Genomic DNA, 26,197 nt, shown 5'->3' with positions numbered 1-26,197 from the left:
GACCTTAAATCGCTCCTGCAAGCGGACATAAAAGAAATTAAACGGGATGTGAGGAAGCTGGGCACCAGAACTGATGACTTGGAACGGAAGGTGGACCAGACCATAATTGCAGTACAAAGGACTGACAAAAAATCAGGGGACTTACAGAAACAAATTGACGAGTTGCGGGAGAGACAGGAAGATACTGAGAACCGGGATAGAAGGAACAATCTACGGATCCGGGGAGTCTCAGAGGGGATAGAGGATGCAATGACTATGTCACCCACTGGATTGAGACCCTTCTCCCCGACCTAAACAAGGAGGCCCGGGCAATGGACAGATGCCACAGAGCCCTCCGGGCTCGTCCAGTACATAACGAGCAGCCCAGAGACATTATAATTAGGTTACACTACTTCACCACGAAGGAAGCTATCCTACGACTGACGAGGCCCCTGCCATCTGTGGACTTTGAGGGGAACAAGATGCTGATCTTCCAAGATCTATCCCCAGCCACGCTTCTCAGGCGCCGCGGCCTGTTCCCCATTACAAGCGCCCTCAGGGAGCAGAATGTGCGGTACAGGTGGACCTTTCCGTTCGGGTTGCAGGTAACCAGGAACGGGAGGGCACTCCACATAAAAGACCCCGCAGACGGCCCGGAATTCTTAATCAAACTGGGCCTCAAATGTGCCCCGGCACCCCCAACGGAGGAGGCAGAAGTGCTGGAGCCGGAGTGGAGTGGAGGGCCTGGATCCCCTCGGACAAAAGGGAAGCGCTGAAATATGGCACCGGTCCTCCCACACTAGCGCACAGTTGCGCAGTTTTAAAGTTATCATGCTGTTACAAACTATCTAGCCCCACTGCTTGTTATCTGCCTGCCCACTGGACACACTAACCGGAGGGGTGGGTAAACCGGCCATTCATCAGCCTAATGTCGCCCAGTTATGCCTCTGACCCGGACGGGTCAAACAGACGCGCCCTCACCAAATGGCACGGCCAGGGGGGAAGCAAGAAGATCACATCCGCCCTGGAACGGGGGGTGACCGACCCAGGGTAAACGGATGGGCAGCTCAATCCCTGCAAAAAGTAAACGGACTTACCTCCATTCAGCAAAAGATGGCGCTGAGGCCAGAGCTTGGTGAGTTCCAGCGTGAGACGCAGACGGCAGCGGCTCTCCTAAGGCGGGAAGAAGCAGCGTGCCACAACTCCTCCTCATGGCGGAGCACTCCTCAAAATGGCGTCCGGTCACAGGAATCAGGAAACCAGCTGACAGCCGAGGGCGGATGCACTGCGACGGGCGCCATCTTGGAGGTGGCAAAGGAATCGGATGACGTCATCAGACAGAGATGCACCGCACCGGAAGGCGCGAAAGATCTGCAGAATGCCGCGGAAGTCTCCCACTCGGAACAGGAGGGAAGATACTATATATGGGACTTGAAGGCCTTGGGAAAGGGGGTAAATTAAGCGGAGAGCCGACTAGATTGTAGAAGAAGGGAGCGTCAGGTATAGTAATAACAGGAAGTAGCCGAGAGGGGCTCAGGGAAGTAGGTTTTAGACTAGATATGGGAGCAAGGAAGGCTAAAATAATAGGAAGGAGTAAAAAGAGGGCGTAAGTACGTAGGCGAGGGGGAAAGGCAGAGTGAGGGAATATAAGAGTGAGAATTAAAAATAAAGGTATCAGAGATAGAGAAGAGAGCAAGAGATGGGGGGCGGAGAGGTCGCAGGGGAGGAGAATGAGGATGTGCAGGCTAGGGAAAGTTGGAAGCAGGTGGGGGGAAGTATGCAGATAGGAGAGAGGTACCATGGGTAGAGCGAGGCAGGGTTAAGTATAGTAAGCTGGGAATCTGAAGAACATGGTTGGTGACTCAGAGAGAGAGGCAAGGGGCAACAGGATAGAGAATTGATTCTTAAAAGTTGGATTGGCAAACACAGTCACATTAGGCCAAGTTGTGCAGTTAACAAGTTAGGGGATATATCCCCATTTATCATTTAGGGTGTATGAGATGCGCGGACACGGGGTGGGAACCGGCTGGTCTACCCCGAAGTCGGCATAAGCCTCAAGCAGGGGGTGATGGGGGGGGGGTCTCCCAGAACCACCTAAAGACCTTCGGAGAGAGGGAGGGGGGCAGGGTCCGGGACTCGCCAGGTCCTCAATCCGAAAGGCAGTGATGCGGGAAGTAGGTCAGGGAAGGCCTGGTTCCGGTATCAGTTACATGTGTATAAACGTATATATGTTTGAGTGTTTTGATTTGTATGTATCCTCTCCTAATGTTTTTTCCCTTTGTACCACTCTCCCTTTTCGCGTACCCTACCCACCCATCAAGAGGCAGATGAGGAGACGCTCCGCAAAGAGGGTTGCTGAAACTGAAATCCATGCACCTCCCAGAGGGCCCCGAAGGGCGCAAGAAGTCAACGACAGAATCAGGTCATCAATAAAACACTATGAGTAATGAGGTCAGATGCATATCTCACAATGTGAAGGGGTTCAACGGCCCAGCAAAACGCAAGCTGGCCTTGCGGGACTACAAACGTCTCAGGGCCGATATACTGTTTCTCCAGGAAACGTATTTCTCTAGAGATAGTTACCCAAAATTCTGGGACAAAGATTTCAGAGTAGTACACATGGCATCCGCACAAGTTAAAAAAAGAGGGGTTGCAACAGCTATACATAACAGGTTAGATTTTCTAGTTGAGAAGAAGGTCGTAGATAGAGAGGGCAGATTCTTAATCTTAGTGGGGTCACTACAAGGAAACCCGCTTACGTTAGCATTGGTCTATGCACCTTGCAAAGCCTCAGCGGATTTCTTCTCCCTCTTCTTTAGAAAGCTCCACAGGGAGGCTAAGGGAAAGATGATAATAGCAGGTGACCTAAACAGGACCCTAAATCCCAAATTAGACAGATGCACGTCTACGGATGCCCCCCCTAAAATGGACATTCGGCAAATCACACAGGGGTTAAAAGATTGCCAATTAGTAGACATATGGCGGGAACAACACCCCAGAAGTAGAGACTACACCTTTTTCTCTCACCCCCACAACCGATACAGCCGGCTGGACTACTTCCTTGTATCCAATAGATTGGTTCCGGTGGTCTCCCACTCAGGGATCCACGATATTTCGTGGTCCGACCACGCACCCATTGAGCTGCGGTGCTCACTAGATCTGCGGGCCAGACCTGGAGCAAATTGGAGGCTTAATGAATTATTGCTCAAAATCCCAGACATACAGAGAGAGATAGGAGACAGAATCACAGACTTCTTTGCTGAGAACGTAGGGAGTGTCTCGTCCAACACTACCCTGTGGGAGGCCCATAAGGCAACGCTCAGAGGATCCCTCATGTGCCTGGCTGCTAGGCGCAGGAGGGATCAAGAGAAACAAATCAAGGTCCTACAGGACAAGCTGGCGACCCTATCAAAGGCGCATAAACTATATAGAAACACGGACACGCTGCGAGCATTAGCAGATATCAAACAGCAATTGAACATCAAACTAGCCTCCCAGGCAGAAAAGGAGATGAGCTGGTCCAGGCGTAGGTACTTTGAAAAGGCGAACAAACCAGACACCCTATTGGCAAACAAACTGAGAAACAAAATCCCTAATTACCATATACAAACTATACGCACACAAGGGGGAGACCTCACTTCCAATCCTGAGCGGATCGTGGCGGAATTCAAAAACTACTACGAGACACTGTACGATGGAGGTAAGGTCATACACAATCAAAAGACGAGGGATAATCTAGGGGAATTCTTAAAAGAAGCCAAATTGCCGACACTGAGCAGGGTGGAGAAAGAAGCGTTACAGTCGGACTTCTCTTTAGAAGAGTTAACGGAAGTTGTAAAGTCACTTAAACCGGCCAAGGCGCCCGGGCCAGATGGCTTCTCCAACTTATACTATAAAACATATTTGAAAAAATTAGCCCCACACCTATTGAAGCTCTTTAACTCTATACTACATGGGGCCTCATTCCCAGCCCAGATGCTGCAGGCGTCAATCTCCATGATCCATAAACCTGGCAAGGACCCGGCAGACTGCAAGAGCTACCGGCCCATCTCATTGATTAACACGGATATCAAAATTTTCTCCAAATTACTAGCCAATAGAGTGGGTGCCGTCCTGCCCAGGTTAGTTCATCCGGATCAGGTCGGGTTTATCGGAGGAAGGCAAGCGGCAGACAATACCAGACGGATAATAGATCTGATAGATTTGGCACAGAAACAAAACATCCAGTCAATGGTATTAAGTCTGGACGCTGAAAAAGCCTTCGATAGAATAGATTGGCCCTATCTGAGGAAGACGCTTGGAGCATTCGGCTTTGAGGGACGCCTCTTGGAGGCCATTATGGCACTCTACGAGGGGCCAGCGGCAAGGGTAAGGCATCAGGGTTTCTCCTCCGAGCAATTCCTAATTAAGAGTGGCACGCGCCAGGGATGCCCATTGTCCCCCTTGTTGTTCGCCCTATGCGTGGAACCCTTGGCGGCACATATCAGAAACAACCCGGATATTACGGGACTAACTGTAAAAGGGCAAGCACACAAAGTGGCGCTCTACGCAGATGATGTGATCCAGACATTGTCACAACCTCTCACCTCCCTGCCCAACGTCTTCTCAATTCTGGGGACCTTTAGACAAATTTCAGGGTTCAAAATTAATCAGGCCAAATCGGAAGCCCTCAATATAAATTTACCCAAACAAGTAGAAAAATTAATCGCTCTAAATTTCAATTTTAAGTGGCAACCCTCTATGATTAAATATTTAGGGGTATACATCACAAAAGAATATAAGGCTTTGTACAAAGCTAACTATCCCAGGTTGTTTCAGACTCTTCGTGAGGATATCGGGAAATGGGCGGAGTGCAGTATCTCGTGGATAGGCCGCATACACAGTGTTAAGATGAATCTCCTGCCACGGGTGCTGTACCTTTTCCAGGCCCTCCCGATCTCCTGGTAAGAGAAGATATCCTCTCGCTACAGTCCCTGATAACAAAATTTATCTGGAATAGGAAAAACCCGAGAATTAATAGAGCAATCTTGAGGAGGCCGACCTTGAGAGGAGGGTTGGGGGTGCCATGTCTGTTCGCCTACTACAAAGCAGCGCAGCTGAGCCAGATTGTGCAGTGACACACAGACCCGAATCTTCGCCGGTGGGTAGCATTAGAAAAAGAATGTTGCTCACGAGTAGATATTAAGAATCTAATTTGGCTGCCCTGTAAGAGTCGGGCCGTAATGCAGACACCTCTGCAGACCATGGCTAGCTCCTTGAAGGTCTGGGACGCAGTTAAGCTCAAATGCCATCTCACGTCCCTACACTCTCTAATGACCCCTATCTGGGGGAACCCAAACTTTGCTCCGGGGATGGATAGTGCGATCTTTTCAAAATGGATCCAAGCAGGATATCTCCGTCTGAAAGATCTGGAGGGCAGACTACACATAAAAACATTTGATCATATTAGAGAAGAGAAAAATTTGTCTAACACGGAATTTTTTAGATACCTCCAGATTAGGGCCTTCTACAATGAAGCCCCTATTCGGCCTCGGAGAACAAATTTTGAGCAGCTCTGTTCAAGAGATACGGACACAAGGGGACTAACGTCTAGAATGTACAGAGAAGTAGTATGCCCGGAGACGGACGATCAACCCAGACTTTCATACATGAGACAGTGGGAGGCAGACCTAGGTGGGACTTTAGAGGACGAAGACTGGGACAGGATCCTGCAGGTGGCGGCCAAAAGCTCCATCTGTACCACATTAAAGGAGAATGCATATAAGGTCCTGATGAGGTGGTATTATACGCCCGCTAAACTATCTAAATTTGTCAAAGGCTACTCCCCGCTCTGCCCCAAACAGTGCGGGGAGAGAGCGGACCTGTTTCATATGCTGTGGTCTTGCGCAAAGATAACCCCCATTTGGGAGGAAATTAAGGATTGGCTCCAAAGACTATTGGATGTGGAGATCCCCTTAGACCCGTGGCTATTCCTATTGGGCAGACGAGTCGAGGGGCTTTCAAACGCCACACATAAATTAATAGCACATCTGGCCACTGCCACCAGATGCGAGATCGCAGCAGTATGGAAACAAACAGAGATTCCAATTCTCCCGAAGATTAGAAACAGAATTTGGTTTGTGTGCCGGATGGAACAGTTGACGAGTCTGGTCAACGACACCGGCTCAAATTTTCTAAAAGTCTGGGAGCCTTGGTTGGCACAGACAGACATCCCGGGAATAGATATCACCACAATTCTGCAATGATTACCGGTAAATGCATTCTCCGGTAATGAAAGGGATCCTTGACAGCTTAGAGACCGTGGGCCCAGAGCAGGTGTGAGACCCAGGCCATGGGAGATATATGGAGGTGAAGGCAACCGGTGGGGTCTCAGGGGGAGCAAAAGAAGCATAGTACGCGGAAGCCCACCTGACAGCGACAGTTTGGATCGTTCACGGAGCATCCCCCCCCTCCTCCTCTCCCTTCCCCAGCCCTCCCGTCCCCCCCCTCCCTGCCCCAGTATCCATTGGGCATGTCTTCCCCCCCTGTTCGTCTTGTGAGTCTAGTTCGTCAAAATTTTGGAAGGTTTGTATAAAACAAAAATGAAAGCTTTTATTATGGTGATATATTTGGAGATAATGGAGAGTGTTACCATGTAAGATGTATTTCACCCAATAAAACCAAAGTTATAAAAAAAAAAAGTAAACAGGTTTTTGGGGGTCCTTAAAGACAATTATATGACTCAAATTATTGAGGAACCAAGCGTGAGAGTGGCAGTACTGAATTTGGTCATATAAAAAAATGTAGAAGTAATAACAAATTTACAAGTCCTGGAACATTTGGGTAACAGTGATCATAACATGGTCTCATTGTAAATAAATTATCAAAAAACAGATTACTTGCGTTCAACAAAGACCTTAAACTTTAGAAAGACAGATTTTAATAAACTGATGTCTAATCTACAAGTAATACACTGGGATGAGGTTTTTGCAGGGAAAAATGTAGAAGATAAATGGGCAGTCTTTAAAACATTGCTAGAAAAGCACACTTATCAGTGTATACCCTTGGGTAATAAGTATAAAAGAATTAAGTAAAAACCAATGTGGCTAAATAAAAAGGTAGGAGAGGAAATGGACAAGAAGAGGAAGGCGTTTAGATTATTTAAATCAGAAGGGACGGAGACATCGTATCAGAATTATAAGGAATGCAACAAAAATTGCAAAAGGGCAATCAAATTAACGAAAATGGATAATGAAAAAAGGATTGCAATAGAAAGTAAGAACAACCCTAAAATTTTCTTTTAGTACCTTAATAACAAAAAAAATGAGAAAAGAAAATATAGGACCCTTTCAGTGTGAGATGGTTAGACAGATTATTGGAGATAAGGAAAAAGCAGAAGTATTAAACAAATTCTTTGGGGCCTATGCAGAGAGCAGCGGTAGAAATAATTGGAGAGTTTAAGAAAAAGTAGATTTAATGGAGAGTTTTTTTCTCCATATGCAGAAATGGGCGAAATTCGCAATTTCTGGCATGAATGCGTGTGGCGAGTTGAAAAGTGAGAGATGCGCGCTGCTGAAAGGGAAAAAAAAAATCGCGCATTTTTTTTTTCCCCTATGGCCGGCGAGCGCCTGCTTCTTGCCAACTTTAGTTGGCGGAGCAAATTGTAGAAAATCGCGCCATGTTATTGGCGCGAACAGCCGCTAGATGGCGTTCGCGTCTTTCTGAATTTGGATATTTTTTAAGCTGGCGAGATGTAGGATCTCGCCAGTGCGTGACGAGATTTATAAATAGAAAAAAAAATGGCGCATTTTTCGGACCTCGTAATTTTCTGCTGTTTCTTGCGCGATTTTCATTCAAAAAATGGCGAGATTTAATATAGCGCTGCTCTCTGCATGAGGCCCTTAGCCTCTGAGTTTACCAGGGAAGAATCAAGTTCAATAGTAGTCCTGCAGGAGGAAGCCACAACCTCCATATTAATGAACAATTGGTTAACTAAGGAAGAAATTCATAAGCTACTTGAAAAAAATAAAGTAAATAAGGCACCTAGTCCCGATGGCATACATCCAAGAGTTCTCAAGTAGTTAAGCTCAGTAATAGCCAAACCATTATATTTAATATTCAAGGACTCCATTTCCACAGGCTCAGTTCCACAAGATTGGCGTAAAGCAGATGTGGTGCCTATATTTAAAAAGGGAGCTAGATCACAACCGGGGAAGTACAGACCTGTAAGCCTGACTTCAGTAGTGGTGAAACTTCTTGAAGGTTTAATACGGGATAATATTCAGTAATACCTAATGGAAAATAAAATTATTAGTAATAGTCAGCATGGATTTATGAAGGATAGATCATGCCAAACTAACCTTATTTGTTTATTTGAGGAGGTAAGTAGGAATTTAGACCAGGGTAATGCAGTGGATGTGGTCTACTTAGATTTTGCAAAGGCTTTTGATACGGTTTCACACAAGACGTTGGTGTACAAAATAAAGCAAATTGGACTTAGTCATAATATATGCAGCTGGATTGAAAACTGGTTAAAGGACAGACAACAGAGGGTTGTCATAAATGGAACTTTTTCAGGTTGGGCTAAAGTCATGAGTGAAGTACCTCATCGATCGGTACTGGGACCCCTGCTTTTTTTTTTTTTATAACTTAAATTTTATTGAATCAAGACAGCATAAAATACATTACAGAATACTTTTGTCTTGTATGCAAACAATATTTTAACAATTATATAAGTAACAACGAGGTTCTGCTGTGCTTCGGGACCCGGCCTTCCGGGTACTTTGGTGTGGACTATATAGTCCAAGCCGACTCTACTTAAATGGACAAACAGACACATATAACTCAACTTAAAAGGGGAGACAATACAGAAAACAAAAAAAAAAAAAAAAAGTTGAGGCGGGATGGGGAGGGGAAAGGGGTAAGTTGGGGGTGAGGTAGGGGGAGTGTGTTGATAGTAGGTGCGACACGTGGCTCCGTGCTAAGCATCGCAGATGTTTGCAAGCTGAGTCGTCTCTCTTATTACTTATGTTATAATGTTGCTATAAGGGGTCCTGGGTGAATAGAATACTTCCTGTAAGCCCCTCCCAAGGAGAACGCACCTACTGTTATCAGAGCCATATTGAGGACCTCTCAATCCCCGGGATATCTGTCTGTGCCAGCCAAGGCGTCCAGACTTTTAGAAAATTGTCACCAGTATCGTTAACTAAACTCGTTAATTTTTCCATCTGGCAAATGAACCAAATTCGATTCCGAATCTTTGGGATGGTTGGAATATCAGATTGTTTCCATAATGCTGCGATCTCGCACCGCGTTGCAATTGCGAAATGGGCAATTAGTTTGTTATTTGTTTTGGAAAGGCCCGTCAATGGCCTGTTCAGTAGGAACAACCACGGGTCTGGGGGAATGGTGAGATCGAACAGTCTCTGTATCCAATGTCTAATCGCCTCCCACAGTGGAGAGATCCGTGGACAAGACCACAGCATATGTAACAGGTCGGCTGTTCCTCCGCACTGGCGGGGGCACAGGGGAGAGGAACCCGGCACAAACCTTGATAATTTCAATGGGGTGAGGTACCATCGCATTAGGACTTTATATGCGTTCTCCTTGAGCGTGGTGCATATGGAGCTCTTCGCTGTGGCCATATATATGGCGCTCCATTCTTCATCTTCTAAGTTTTCTCCCAGATCTGTTTCCCATTGAGAACGGAATGAGGGTATCCGCTGCTCATGTTCACCAGAACTGATCACTTCTCCGTATAGCTGAGATGTAAGTCCCTTCGTGTCGGTCTCAGCCAGACAGAGCTTTTCGAAAGATGTTAATAGGGGGTATGGGGCAAGTTTGTTATAAAATGCCCTGATCTGGAGGTATCTAAAGAATTCTGAGTGAGGGATCTCTTTTTCTTCCCTGATATGGTCGAATGTTTTGATTTTTCTGTCGTGACCCTCCAGATCTCTAATCCGATTGTAGCCCCTCTGTCTCCAGATTGAGATATTACTGACTGATAGACCTGGAGCGAAATCAGGGTTATTCCAAATGGGTGTTGCCATAGAATGTTTTGTCGTAAGGGAATGCCGAAATTTCGTAGACTCCCAAATTGACACTGAGTTGGTCATCGAGGAGAGCGGCATGGCGGTAAATTTTCGTGCCGTTTTAGGTAACCAAATTAAGCTGATCAGTTCCAGAGGTGCACATGCAGCATTTTCTAATTCCACCCATCTCTTTAACTTTGGGTTAGATTGCCATTGTACAATCTGACTTAATTGTGCCGCCTTGTAATATGATACCAGGCAGGGTACAGCCAGGCCGCCCGCCGCCACAGTTCTTTTCATATTTAATTTACTTACTCTCGGTTTTTTACCTCCCCAGATGAATTTGGATATTTCAGATTGAAGTGAGTGCAAGTCCCTCCAACTGAGTGGCACTGGGAGAGTTTGGAAGAGGTATAATAAACGGGGGAGTAAATTCATTTTGACACTATGGATACGTCCAATCCAGGATATCCTTTTGGATGTCCACTTCCGTAAATCAGATTTTAAGGTCCGAATCAGGTTGGGGTAATTTGCATTGTACACGTCTTTTACAGTTTTGGTGATGTGGACACCCAGGTATTTTATGTGGTTTTGTTGCCAATTAAATTTGAAATTTAATTTTAGTAATTTCTCCATGTGTCTAGGGAGGTTGATGTTGAGGGCTTCCGATTTGGATTGATTGTTTTTGAAGCCGGAGACCTTAGAAAATCGATCTAGTAGGTCGAAGAGGTTTGGTAGGGATGTAAGGGGTTTTGTGATAATCAAGAGGATGTCATCCGCATATAGGGCCGCTTTATGGGTCTGGGAGTATGCGTTTAACCCTGAGATGTCTGGGTTTCCTCTGATTTGTGCCGCCAGTGGTTCGATACATAGGGCAAATAAAAGCGGGGATAATGGGCAGCCCTGTCTCGTGCCACTCTTTATTTGGAATGGCAGAGAGGGGTAGCCTTGGTGTATGACCCTGGCGGTGGGGTTAGAGTACAGCGATAGAATCGCCTCACTCACCCGATCTCCAAAGCCAAATGTCGCAAGCGTCTCTTTTAAATATGGCCAGTCTATCCTATCGAAAGCTTTTTCTGCATCCAGACTTAACAACATGCTTTGGGTTGCCTTACTATTTGCCAAATCCAACAGATCAATAAATCGTCGTGTATTATCCGCTGCTTGCCGGCCCTTGATAAATCCGACTTGATCTGGGTGTATAAGTCTGGGTAGGATGAGACTAAGTCTATTGGCCAATAATTTAGCGTATAATTTAACATCAGTGTTAATTAATGATATAGGCCGGTAACTTTTGCAGTCTAGCGGGTCTTTCCCAGTTTTATGAATTAGTGATATTGACGCCTTTAACATCTCCTTGGGGATGGGGGCTCCCGCTAAAATAGCGTTAAACATGCGGAGCAACCTTGGGGCGAGCAGCTTTATAAATTTCTTATAGTAAAGCCCTGAGAATCCATCAGGCCCAGGGGCCTTTGATGGCTTCAGTTCTTTAATGGCCTGAGATAGTTCTTCCATAGTGAAGTCAGCATTCAGAACTGCTCTATCAGTGTCCGTCAATCTCCCTAGTTCCGAGCTGGCTAAGAAATCTCTTAGGGCACCGCTCGTTGTAGAGTTATGTGCCACTTTTTCACCGTTATACAGTGTTTCATAGAAGGAGCCGAATTCGTTTACAATTTTCTGAGGATTAGACGTGGGGGTACCAGATTTTAAGCGTATAGCTTGGATGTTATACTTAGCTTGCCTGTCCTTTAGCATGCGGGCCAGCATTGTATCCGGCCTGTTCGCTTTCTCGTAAAATTTTCTCTTTGACCAACTCAGTGAATTGTCAGCTCTGGAAGCTAGTAGCATGTTAAGTTCAATTTTGACATCTTTTACCTCTTGTAAGGTTTTGGGGTCTAAATTCTTTTTATGGTTAGAGGAGAAAGTCTGTAATTTGTTTTGGAGATTGATAATTTTGGACTCTCTTTCTCTCTTTCGTCTGGCTGTGATATTTATTAACGTGCCGCGTAACGTTGCTTTATGGGCTTCCCATAGGACAAGCTGTGAGTCAACAGAGCCCGTATTGATATTGAAGAATTGGTCAATCTCGTTGCCAATAACATCACATATTTCCGGTATTTTTAAGATTGATTCATTAAGTTTCCAGTTCGTCCCAGGTCTATCAGTTCGGATATTATTGCACCTTAGCTCTATTGGTGCATGGTCTGACCATGAAATATCATGGATCCCTGCTCGGGTAACCTTAGGAACCAGTTGACAGGACACAAAAAAGTAATCAATTCTGCTGTACGAGCCGTGTGGGTGAGAGAAGAAAGTGTAATCCCTGTCTGCCGGATGTAGTTCCCTCCATATATCTGACAACTGGTTGGTCTTGAGGCCCCGGCGCAAAGATACACCCGCTCCTTTGTTGTACTGACCCACGACCCCTGACCTATCCATGTGCGGTTGCATGACTATGTTAAAGTCACCCGCGAGCACGACGCTCCCTTGGGCTACTGAGTTCAGGGTTCTGAAAAACTTATCGAAAAAGATCGTGTTCTTCTCGCTGGGAGCGTATAAGCAGGCCAACGTGATTCTCTGCCTCCTAATTGTTCCTACAACAATGATGTATCTACCATCCGTATCACGTTTAGTTAACTGCACCTCGAACGGAATGCTGTTCCGGAATAGTATAGCTACCCCCCGTTTTTTGACTGCTGCTGCTGATGTGAAAACCTGGGTGAAATCTTTGTCAAGATATTTGGGGGTACTTGATTTACTAAAGTGTGTCTCCTGTAAAAAAAGGATTTCAGCATGTTTCCTTTTATAGTCTGTAAAGGCCAACTTCCGTTTGGTTGGGTTGTTAAAGCCCTGTACGTTATGGGAAATAAGTATCAACGCCATTTATTAAAGTGTGTGTGTGATAGCTTCGTGAAATCTTTGGACTCACCCAAGAATCCATCCTTGGAGCATGTTCGGTCCGTAGTGCTGAGACGCATCTGTACCATCTGTTGTGTGTTTTGACGGTGTGGACGATGTTCCCCTGAGAGGTGAAGGGAGGGAGAGGTGGGAGGGTGGGAGGTGGGAGGGGGAGGGGGGGAAGGGAGGGTGGGAAGGCGGGGGATGGGGGACCACATGCAGGTAAAAACATTAGGGAGGAAACAAAAAATAACATGCATATATAACGTCAATATTGCAGAGACATCAAATAATAAAAAAACAAGAATCCACCTCGGGAGCCCCCGAGTGTGTCTCTTGCGCCCATGGGGTTGGTCTCCTGGTCCAGTCTTATAGAGGGATCTCTCCATCTTGCTGGGACCCGACCTCCCTGGGACTTGTGTGCGATCCCTCTTTCTCAGGGATCGAAAGTGGAAATGCATGCACGCCAATACGGGGGATCCCGCCGGCGTGTTTTTCATAATCAGCTACTATATGTAACTCCGTTAAACTCTTCAACGATGGAAACTGGAACAGAAACTGCATATCAATAAACACCTAAACATAACGAAAAACTTTGCCCTGTGTCTAACCTTCTGTCACCCTCCCTGAACCACGTTACCAATTTGGAGCTCATCTACTTAGTTCCGTGGAGAATGTTAACTCATATACCTCCAGTCTGAGATGATCATGTCCACAGCAGCCCTTTTCTTCTGGGTAACTCTACCATGTATGAGGATATCTACACTGATGAACAGATGTACCCTGCCCTCCGTGAATCCGAGCCTAACATATCAAGTGATTAATCCTCGTCAGTCTGTCTATACCCTCCAAAGAGCCTGTCCCCTCTTAGATTGGGAGTTGCATGTCTTCCAGTAGCCCTATGCAGAGATCCCTCTGTGCCTGTGCCACAGACGTAGCGGAAATAACCTGTCTCCCTGCCCACTTATGCCTGCGCTATCTATATACCTCCAGAGGCTACGTTGTTCAGCATCTTAGCGGCTCCTGTACTCATCACTAAGGTATCTCAGGTCAGGAGTCTAGCTTCTCAGATAGCGCTTTATAGGGAGAGATAGGCTTTAGTCTCTCTAGACCGTGGTCGAGGGACTTAAGTAAATTTTATTTTGTTTTTAAACCTTATATTATGAACCCTGTGGTGGGATTGGCTTGTTTTTTGTTTACCCAACCAGTCGCCCTTCTTCTTCCTCCCCCCCTTCTTCTTCTCCTTCCTCCCCTCACCTCCTCTTTCTTCCACCTCTTCTCCCTCCCCCCTCACTCCACCTCTTCCTCCCATCTCTCTCTCTTCCTCTCTCCCACCCCCCTTCTTCTCCTCCTCCATCCCTCTCCTCCTTTCTCCCCCACCCCCCTTTCCCTTAGATCCTTTTTATTGTGTGTACATCTGCATCCCCTCTCCTCCTTCCTCCCCCATCCCCCTCTTCTCCTCTCCCCCCTCTCCTCCTTTTCCCCCTCCCCCCCCCCCTCCTCCTCCCCCCCCTCTCCCTCCTCCTCCCCCCCCTCTCCCTCCTCCTCCCCCCCCTCTCCTCCTTCCTCCCTTAGATCCTTTTTATTGTTTGAATGTTTTATGTGTGTGTATATGAATGCTGTATGTGCATATGGGGGACCACAGTTCTGGGTCACAGGCACAGGCGGAGGCTGCTATGCACACTTCTCTGCAGCGCGCCTAGAGCTCCTCTATGCCTGTGTCCCCGTCAGCCCCCTCATTTCTGTGTGGCAGCGCTCCTCGGCCGCCATCTTGGTGAGGGCAGCAAGCCCCTCTGCCTCCTCTCTCTTCTGCGCAGGCGCCGGGATCTCGCGTGTGGCAGCGCTCCTCGGCGGCCATCTTGGTAGGGGCAGTAAGCGTCCCTGCCTCCTCCCTCTTCTGTGCAGGCGCCGGAGGTCCCGTTCGTGGCAGCACTCCTCGGCGGCCATCTTGGAGAAGGCAGCAGGCGCCTCTGCTTCCCCCCTCTACTACGCAGGCGCCCGGGATCCAGCTCTCGCGGGAAGACGGTGCGGGGTGATGACGTCACTGGACAAGCCCGCGAAGATCAGTGAAGCTCCCGCGCGCCTCGGGGAAGGAGCAAGGGAAGAAGCAGGGGAAGATGGCTGCCGGCAAAAAATGTGAGTAGGACCTGCTGCGTTGTCGGGCGCTGATTCCCCTCTCCAGGGACTGGTGAGGGCTACGGAAGGGGTCCCAAACGGTCCCGAGGGCATGAGGGGCAGTGTTGGGGTTGGTCCATACCGTAGATTCTGGCGGTTGTGGCTAGTGGAGGGTCTTTCATGCAGGGCTCAGTGTATCCGTCGTGGGTTAGCTCATGGCTGCGCGGGGGCGCCATCTTTAGCCGCCGCATGGCGAGGGGAGCTCTGAGTTGATCCCAGGACCCTCCTAAGGAATCCCTCAGTGTCTTCCATATTTTTGAGGATATGTGTCACTCCGTTTTTAAAGACCATGAGGGCACATGGGAACAGCCAGCGATATCTAATCTCTTGATCTCTTAGCGTTCTGGTTACTGGGGACATTGCTCTCCTTTTTGCTAGTGTGGCAGGTGACAGATCCTGATACACTTGAAATTTTATTTTCTCAAACTCCACTACCTTCAGTTCCCTTGCTATTCGGCAAGTTTTTTCTTTTGTGCGGTAACAGTGGAATCTAAGCACCACATCCCTTGGGGGGTCTCCTTGCTGAGGTCGTCCCCTCAGCGCCCGGTGGCATCTGTCAAGAACTAGGTCTCTGGCAGCCATGTCTGGAAATATATGTTCCAGCCACCTCGAAGTAAATTCCTCTGGGTCAGTTATAGCTTCTGGGACCCCTCTCAGTCGAATGTTACAGCGCCGGTCGCGGTTCTCTGCGTCCTCAATTTTATCCTCTAGGGAAGTGACCTGTGCCTTTAAGGCGGATATTTGAGCCTGTGTTTCTGCTGTGGATGTAGCTGTCTCATCTGCCCTGAGTTCCAAAGCGGCCGTACGCTCCCCTATTGCGTCCACATCCTTCCGAAGTGCCCAAAGCTCAGACTTAAAGAATTGTTGCATATTGGTGCAAAACTCCTTCATGTCTTTATGTCTCATTATATCCATATCGTCTGGTTCTTCAGGTGCGGAGTCCAATTCTGGGTCTGCTGATGCTGTTTGCACTGGAGATTCAGGTACGTCAGCCCTGGCAGCCTCTTTGCTCTTAAAATAAGTAGACACCGGCTGTGTTTTTTTTCTCAAAGTCTTAGTTGATGCCATGTCTGTATATTTAGACACGTTCTGCAGATACTGGATTATGCAGATGCTGTGTTTTTGCTGGAGTTAGATCGATTTGAAACGCCGGAGGGGATGGAGCTCCCACTCTAAGCTGCCATTCACCTCCTTGTCGTGCACGCCTCTCCGGACCCCTGCTTTTTAACTTGTTTATTAATGACCTTGAGGTTGGCATCGAGACCAAAGTCTCATCTTTGCTGATGATACTAAATTGTGTCAGGTAATAGAATCAGAGCAGGATGTAATTTCTCTTCAGAAGGACTTGAAGAGACTGGAAACGTGGGCAGGTAAATGCTTTAGTATTGCTTCCTTGTGAGATGCCCCTTGCAAGGATTCCAGGATGTCCCTCCTTCTGGCTAAAATGGCAACAAACCCATACCAGTCCACATCTGGCAGACTGAAGTCTCCCTTCATAATATTAATCTCTATTTTGTGTGCCATTTTAGTGAGGTTCTGTATTAACAATCTACCAAATACTGTAGTGCCGACGAGTATTCTAAAACAAATCTGGGGCAATCACCAACAAGACCCAGGTACATGCTGGGTACATGCTGCACCATTTCAGTGACATTTCTGCAGACAGAATAATGGCCCATCGGATTAACAGCGGGGGTCCCTGGCAGTCCCATTCAAACTGAATGGGACTGCCAGGGACCCCTGCTGTGTTAATCTGATGGGCCATTAGTCTGCAGAAATGTCACTGAAATGTTGCAGCATGTACACAGCATGTACCTGGGTCTTGTTGGTGATAGCCCCAGATTTTCTAAGGCAAGTTTAAGGCAAGTTTTAGAATACTCGTCGCCGCACCTATACCTCCTGTTGTCCTAGAGGTCTGTAAATTACCCCAGTAGGAACGCATGCCCTCCAACTGTACTGATTTGCTCAGTACAGAAAAGTTTTGGAAGACAGTGTACCTGCCCCAAGCAGTGTACCCGCTTGTGCCAGTTTTACGCTGCTGCACAAACAATCCTCGCCAGAGCCATGGGCCAACCGGAATCGGCAGAGGTGAGTCGAAGGAGATGATGCCTAACAAGAGGATCTGAAATCCTGGGATAATCTATGCAAGTGAGCATTGAGAAAGTGCCCGGGCTGGATAGTGATTCTAGGCGTGGATGAAATGGCCAAGCAGAGCTAGGCTGCTGGAGAGGTGGCAGATGGGGTGAACGACAACTAAATTCTTTTTATGGTTAGAGGAGAAAGTCTGTAATTTGTTTTGGAGATTGATAATTTTGGACTCTCTTTCTCTCTTTCGTCTGGCTGTGATATTTATTAACGTGCCGCGTAACGTTGCTTTATGGGCTTCCCATAGGACAAGCTGTGAGTCAACAGAGCCCGTATTGATATTGAAGAATTGGTCAATCTCGTTGCCAATAACATCACATATTTCCGGTATTTTTAAGATTGATTCATTAAGTTTCCAGTTCGTCCCAGGTCTATCAGTTCGGATATTATTGCACCTTAGCTCTATTGGTGCATGGTCTGACCATGAAATATCATGGATCCCTGCTCGGGTAACCTTAGGAACCAGTTGACAGGACACAAAAAAGTAATCAATTCTGCTGTACGAGCCGTGTGGGTGAGAGAAGAAAGTGTAATCCCTGTCTGCCGGATGTAGTTCCCTCCATATATCTGACAACTGGTTGGTCTTGAGGCCCCGGCGCAAAGATACACCCGCTCCTTTGTTGTACTGACCCACGACCCCTGACCTATCCATGTGCGGTTGCATGACTATGTTAAAGTCACCCGCGAGCACGACGCTCCCTTGGGCTACTGAGTTCAGGGTTCTGAAAAACTTATCGAAAAAGATCGTGTTCTTCTCGCTGGGAGCGTATAAGCAGGCCAACGTGATTCTCTGCCTCCTAATTGTTCCTACAACAATGATGTATCTACCATCCGTATCACGTTTAGTTAACTGCACCTCGAACGGAATGCTGTTCCGGAATAGTATAGCTACCCCCCGTTTTTTGACTGCTGCTGCTGATGTGAAAACCTGGGTGAAATCTTTGTCAAGATATTTGGGGGTACTTGATTTACTAAAGTGTGTCTCCTGTAAAAAAAGGATTTCAGCATGTTTCCTTTTATAGTCTGTAAAGGCCAACTTCCGTTTGGTTGGGTTGTTAAAGCCCTGTACGTTATGGGAAATAAGTATCAACGCCATTTATTAAAGTGTGTGTGTGATAGCTTCGTGAAATCTTTGGACTCACCCAAGAATCCATCCTTGGAGCATGTTCGGTCCGTAGTGCTGAGACGCATCTGTACCATCTGTTGTGTGTTTTGACGGTGTGGACGATGTTCCCCTGAGAGGTGAAGGGAGGGAGAGGTGGGAGGGTGGGAGGTGGGAGGGGGAGGGGGGGAAGGGAGGGTGGGAAGGCGGGGGATGGGGGACCACATGCAGGTAAAAACATTAGGGAGGAAACAAAAAATAACATGCATATATAACGTCAATATTGCAGAGACATCAAATAATAAAAAAACAAGAATCCACCTCGGGAGCCCCCGAGTGTGTCTCTTGCGCCCATGGGGTTGGTCTCCTGGTCCAGTCTTATAGAGGGATCTCTCCATCTTGCTGGGACCCGACCTCCCTGGGACTTGTGTGCGATCCCTCTTTCTCAGGGATCGAAAGTGGAAATGCATGCACGCCAATACGGGGGATCCCGCCGGCGTGTTTTTCATAATCAGCTACTATATGTAACTCCGTTAAACTCTTCAACGATGGAAACTGGAACAGAAACTGCATATCAATAAACACCTAAACATAACGAAAAACTTTGCCCTGTGTCTAACCTTCTGTCACCCTCCCTGAACCACGTTACCAATTTGGAGCTCATCTACTTAGTTCCGTGGAGAATGTTAACTCATATACCTCCAGTCTGAGATGATCATGTCCACAGCAGCCCTTTTCTTCTGGGTAACTCTACCATGTATGAGGATATCTACACTGATGAACAGATGTACCCTGCCCTCCGTGAATCCGAGCCTAACATATCAAGTGATTAATCCTCGTCAGTCTGTCTATACCCTCCAAAGAGCCTGTCCCCTCTTAGATTGGGAGTTGCATGTCTTCCAGTAGCCCTATGCAGAGATCCCTCTGTGCCTGTGCCACAGACGTAGCGGAAATAACCTGTCTCCCTGCCCACTTATGCCTGCGCTATCTATATACCTCCAGAGGCTACGTTGTTCAGCATCTTAGCGGCTCCTGTACTCATCACTAAGGTATCTCAGGTCAGGAGTCTAGCTTCTCAGATAGCGCTTTATAGGGAGAGATAGGCTTTAGTCTCTCTAGACCGTGGTCGAGGGACTTAAGTAAATTTTATTTTGTTTTTAAACCTTATATTATGAACCCTGTGGTGGGATTGGCTTGTTTTTTGTTTACCCAACCAGTCGCCCTTCTTCTTCCTCCCCCCCTTCTTCTTCTCCTTCCTCCCCTCACCTCCTCTTTCTTCCACCTCTTCTCCCTCCCCCCTCACTCCACCTCTTCCTCCCATCTCTCTCTCTTCCTCTCTCCCACCCCCCTTCTTCTCCTCCTCCATCCCTCTCCTCCTTTCTCCCCCACCCCCCTTTCCCTTAGATCCTTTTTATTGTGTGTACATCTGCATCCCCTCTCCTCCTTCCTCCCCCATCCCCCTCTTCTCCTCTCCCCCCTCTCCTCCTTTTCCCCCTCCCCCCCCCTCCCCCTCCTCCTCCCCCCCCTCTCCCTCCTCCTCCCCCCCCTCTCCCTCCTCCTCCCCCCCCTCTCCTCCTTCCTCCCTTAGATCCTTTTTATTGTTTGAATGTTTTATGTGTGTGTATATGAATGCTGTATGTGCATATGGGGGACCACAGTTCTGGGTCACAGGCACAGGCGGAGGCTGCTATGCACACTTCTCTGCAGCGCGCCTAGAGCTCCTCTATGCCTGTGTCCCCGTCAGCCCCCTCATTTCTGTGTGGCAGCGCTCCTCGGCCGCCATCTTGGTGAGGGCAGCAAGCCCCTCCGCCTCCTCTCTCTTCTGCGCAGGCGCCGGGATCTCGCGTGTGGCAGCGCTCCTCGGCGGCCATCTTGGTAGGGGCAGTAAGCGTCCCTGCCTCCTCCCTCTTCTGTGCAGGCGCCGGAGGTCCCGTTCGTGGCAGCACTCCTCGGTGGCCATCTTGGAGAAGGCAGCAGGCGCCTCTGCTTCCCCCCTCTACTACGCAGGCGCCCGGGATCCAGCTCTCGCGGGAAGACGGTGCGGGGTGATGACGTCACTGGACAAGCCCGCGAAGATCAGTGAAGCTCCCGCGCGCCTCGGGGAAGGAGCAAGGGAAGAAGCAGGGGAAGATGGCTGCCGGCAAAAAATGTGAGTAGGACCTGCTGCGTTGTCGGGCGCTGATTCCCCTCTCCAGGGACTGGTGAGGGCTACGGAAGGGGTCCCAAACGGTCCCGAGGGCATGAGGGGCAGTGTTGGGGTTGGTCCATACCGTAGATTCTGGCGGTTGTGGCTAGTGGAGGGTCTTTCATGCAGGGCTCAGTGTATCCGTCGTGGGTTAGCTCATGGCTGCGCGGGGGCGCCATCTTTAGCCGCCGCATGGCGAGGGGAGCTCTGAGTTGATCCCAGGACCCTCCTAAGGAATCCCTCAGTGTCTTCCATATTTTTGAGGATATGTGTCACTCCGTTTTTAAAGACCATGAGGGCACATGGGAACAGCCAGCGATATCTAATCTCTTGATCTCTTAGCGTTCTGGTTACTGGGGACATTGCTCTCCTTTTTGCTAGTGTGGCAGGTGACAGATCCTGATACACTTGAAATTTTATTTTCTCAAACTCCACTACCTTCAGTTCCCTTGCTATTCGGCAAGTTTTTTCTTTTGTGCGGTAACAGTGGAATCTAAGCACCACATCCCTTGGGGGGTCTCCTTGCTGAGGTCGTCCCCTCAGCGCCCGGTGGCATCTGTCAAGAACTAGGTCTCTGGCAGCCATGTCTGGAAATATATGTTCCAGCCACCTCGAAGTAAATTCCTCTGGGTCAGTTATAGCTTCTGGGACCCCTCTCAGTCGAATGTTACAGCGCCGGTCGCGGTTCTCTGCGTCCTCAATTTTATCCTCTAGGGAAGTGACCTGTGCCTTTAAGGCGGATATTTGAGCCTGTGTTTCTGCTGTGGATGTAGCTGTCTCATCTGCCCTGAGTTCCAAAGCGGCCGTACGCTCCCCTATTGCGTCCACATCCTTCCGAAGTGCCCAAAGCTCAGACTTAAAGAATTGTTGCATATTGGTGCAAAACTCCTTCATGTCTTTATGTCTCATTATATCCATATCGTCTGGTTCTTCAGGTGCGGAGTCCAATTCTGGGTCTGCTGATGCTGTTTGCACTGGAGATTCAGGTACGTCAGCCCTGGCAGCCTCTTTGCTCTTAAAATAAGTAGACACCGGCTGTGTTTTTTTTCTCAAAGTCTTAGTTGATGCCATGTCTGTATATTTAGACACGTTCTGCAGATACTGGATTATGCAGATGCTGTGTTTTTGCTGGAGTTAGATCGATTTGAAACGCCGGAGGGGATGGAGCTCCCACTCTAAGCTGCCATTCACCTCCTTGTCGTGCACGCCTCTCCGGACCCCTGCTTTTTAACTTGTTTATTAATGACCTTGAGGTTGGCATCGAGACCAAAGTCTCATCTTTGCTGATGATACTAAATTGTGTCAGGTAATAGAATCAGAGCAGGATGTAATTTCTCTTCAGAAGGACTTGAAGAGACTGGAAACGTGGGCAGGTAAATGCTTTAGTATTGCTTCCTTGTGAGATGCCCCTTGCAAGGATTCCAGGATGTCCCTCCTTCTGGCTAAAATGGCAACAAACCCATACCAGTCCACATCTGGCAGACTGAAGTCTCCCTTCATAATATTAATCTCTATTTTGTGTGCCATTTTAGTGAGGTTCTGTATTAACAATCTACCAAATACTGTAGTGCCGACGAGTATTCTAAAACAAATCTGGGGCAATCACCAACAAGACCCAGGTACATGCTGGGTACATGCTGCACCATTTCAGTGACATTTCTGCAGACAGAATAATGGCCCATCGGATTAACAGCGGGGGTCCCTGGCAGTCCCATTCAAACTGAATGGGACTGCCAGGGACCCCTGCTGTGTTAATCTGATGGGCCATTAGTCTGCAGAAATGTCACTGAAATGTTGCAGCATGTACACAGCATGTACCTGGGTCTTGTTGGTGATAGCCCCAGATTTTCTAAGGCAAGTTTAAGGCAAGTTTTAGAATACTCGTCGCCGCACCTATACCTCCTGTTGTCCTAGAGGTCTGTAAATTACCCCAGTAGGAACGCATGCCCTCCAACTGTACTGATTTGCTCAGTACAGAAAAGTTTTGGAAGACAGTGTACCTGCCCCAAGCAGTGTACCCGCTTGTGCCAGTTTTACGCTGCTGCACAAACAATCCTCGCCAGAGCCATGGGCCAACCGGAATCGGCAGAGGTGAGTCGAAGGAGATGATGCCTAACAAGAGGATCTGAAATCCTGGGATAATCTATGCAAGTGAGCATTGAGAAAGTGCCCGGGCTGGATAGTGATTCTAGGCGTGGATGAAATGGCCAAGCAGAGCTAGGCTGCTGGAGAGGTGGCAGATGGGGTGAACGACAACTAGGAGAGATTAATTGTGGTGGTGGGGTGTCAGGTATGAAGCACTCGATCTTGATATCGAATATCCGGGTCTGAGCCTCCAGGCAATCCTTGTCAGACTACCGGAGGCACAGGACGGCCTGCCCAAATGTTGCCATTTGAGTGTCTCCCATTGTGAGGGCTGCAGAAGAGAGACCCTCTACTAGTGTGTAGGTAGGCTCAGCCTGGCACTGCACTGGCAAGGTGCTGCCCCTATAAATGAAGTGAAAGAGGCTATAAATTATTGTGGTAGGATATGGGGATCATATTTGAATACAATTGTGGTGATGGGTTTATTATATTACCGGGATGGAGGATGGTGGTGGTATATTTGAAGGTTGTAAGGTGTATATGGGGTGGAGGTATACATTGCAGGTGAGGGGTATAAATTAGGCTGGTGGGGTATACATGAGGGGTGTGGGGTAAATGCAGATCTTCATTGGTAAAATGTTGGAGGATATGTGAACGACAACACTCCAGTTTCTAGGGTTACCCAAAGTGCCTCAGTTTTCTCTTCAGTATCTTGCATTAAATTAGCTTTTATTTTGATCCTTACATAATGTGCAGCTCCTGCTTTTTTCTACCCTGTCCTTTCTAAATAGAGTGTAACCTAGACTTGATTTTCATTGCACCATGTCTGAGTAATAGGCACAATATGTAAGTCACCCTTTTTCATTGTTGTAATTTGTTCTGGAATTTTATTTCCCATACTGACTATTTATACACATTGCCCAAAGGCTTTTGTTACTCCTTCTCCTTATCCCTGCAGTGCAGACTGACTCTGATAGACAGATACATGCATCAATAGACACAGCGCAGATTTACTCACTTACAGGAGGACTGCCATGGGAGATTCATACAATTTCCCAAAATTTCGGGAATCTCTTGATCAACTAGCAGATGTAATCATTCTGGGCCTTGACAGCCCACCTGATGCTGGGGTAACCAGGTACTCACTAAGCTGCATTTACAAATTTGACAAAAACAATAAAACTAAAATAACCATTTACAGATAAGTTGAGTAATATGCATAATAAGTGTTTATTACACACTTATATTATATAATAGACATTATTGCACATCTGTGGTGTCTTTTGCTAAAACTTTGGAATAAAAGTCCAAACATTTAATTCAATAAGATGAAACATTTTCATGCAAATTCAAGAATTTAACATCCTATCGTGTGTCACAAGGAATCAGAAATTTTCCCAATCGTATTAGTCAAAATGACCACTAACCTGTACGTAAATAAATTGTGGTTCATAAGGGCAAATTGTTTATTTTTAATATTTTAAATTTTCATATGACGTAATTTCCTAAAAATAGTAATCATTACTGACTATATATAGTCAATTATGTAAGATCATAAAAGCTGAGTGCAACAAATGTGGTACAAACGGTTATCTTCTGCTTTATATTTCGGACTTTTCTATTTCACTTCCTACCCTTTTGAAAGTGTACTGTGCATGCAAATTAATAAGAAAATGGTTAAATGTTAAAATTAAAAAGTAGAGTTCTGTGTTTTGCTGGATAATATATTATTCATCTGCAATTTGACTCGTTAATCGGTCTGAATTGTTATTCTCATGTTTGTATATATAATAATTTGGTCAAAAGCATCAGATAAATGTTACCAGCAGCGCTGCTTTAGTGCTTAGAAGTACATCAGCCTCTGACCATTTCTTTGAGCAAACAGAAGCTCTAATCTGGAACTTGTTTGCCTAAACATGAGCCAAGTTATAAATTAACAGTAAAAGTTAATCTATGTGTTCTGAGCACTATAACTGCTGATCTTCATTTGTCTCTTCCCTTTCAGATTTGCCAACCAAACCATTAGGGTATTGAATAATGTAAGAGAGTATAGTAATAAGTGGGCAACAAACAGTTACTTTATACCTCGTGTAAAAGGCTGTGAAAATACACGTTGGAACTTTGTAAGCGACATTTCACAATGTAAACACAGCTGGTTAAAGGGGAAAGTTCACTTCAACAACATGATATTCTGCAAAGCTGCTCTGTTTCTTTATTTTTTAACACACGCACAAACACAACATGGAACTGTAAAGAAAGAATAAATAAAATATATGTAACCCTCTAAGCTAAAGATGTCTATGCACTGTAGGAACTATTGTTCTATGATTTATCACATCAGCTCAGAAAACAGACATTGTAAATATCAGACTATATTAAGGGTTACATAAAACACATCAAAGTACTTTAAAATAATCTATTAGCAAGAACAGCACAATTGCCAACATCTGCAATGATTCCAGTTACTGTATCATCACTCTGGATAAGTAGCAATGAGTCGTTTTGTTCCTAATCAGCATTTCTTCAGGCAAGAGGTTAGGTGACCTGTATTAATCTTACCTTACTTAGCTTCTGTTTGCCCTACATAGAAGATAATTTGCCACTCTGCTCGCTGTCCACATGTACCATCTATATTCTGCATTAACTGAACGTCAATGCTTCAAGGGTATTTGTTAAATATCTCACTAATTACAGTACAATTATATGAACATTTCTCACTGTATGCTGATTTAGAACTTATTTTAAAAAGCTAAGGAGGATTCCATGTCAAGGGCATACAGTATGGTAGATGGTGACAAGCCTCATCTGCAAAAAAGACAAGGGCAAAAATCACGAAGCAAGGTGACATAAAATATATATACCTATATATCACACCATACTAGAGCAAATCGAAGCAATAGAGATGGGTGGAACTGTTAAAATCTATCCCCCGAATTTCCCCGACTTTCACTCTACTGGGTAAAATCCATCTATGTATTTGGTATTAAACAATCTGAGCGGATTAGTCCGAATTCGCCAGTGTATACAATTTGGGTGGATTTTTAAGAATCCGCATTCAGATTTCATATTGAATAGGAAATCTGCACCAGATTGTTTAAAACAGGCCTGCCCAACTCGTAAATTGAGAAGGGCCGAACTGCTCCAAGGAAAAAAATTTTGGGCCGCATGGGTTAAATCATCATCATCATCATCAGTGGTCGACAAATCACCAAAAAATCTACTCGCCGAACAAAAAAATCTACTCGCCACCTAGTACCACACGTGTGCTGCTTGGGCCAATAGGAGCTCGCCACAATGTTAAATCCACTCGCCCAGGGCGTGCACATGTATAGGTTTGTCGAACACTGATCATCATCATTTCTCCTCCAGCACCTCTCATCATCATCATCCTCATATCTCCCCCAGAACCCCTCACTATCAACCTTTACGATACTCCCCATCTATCTCTCATACCCCTATCTCTCCCCCTCACCCACACAATACCCCCTCCACATCAAACACACAATACCCCCTCCACATCCCCCCAGCCCATTCCATGTCAGCAGCCCCCCCAAGTCAGCATCCCATGTCAGCATCCCCCCCACAAGTCAGCATCCCCCCCATGTCTCTCTTCCCTCA

The sequence above is a fragment of the Ascaphus truei genome, chromosome 7 (assembly GCF_040206685.1).
Source record: "Ascaphus truei isolate aAscTru1 chromosome 7, aAscTru1.hap1, whole genome shotgun sequence".
NCBI lineage: Eukaryota > Metazoa > Chordata > Amphibia > Anura > Ascaphidae > Ascaphus > Ascaphus truei.
Note: the sequence above shows the minus strand (reverse complement) of the source record.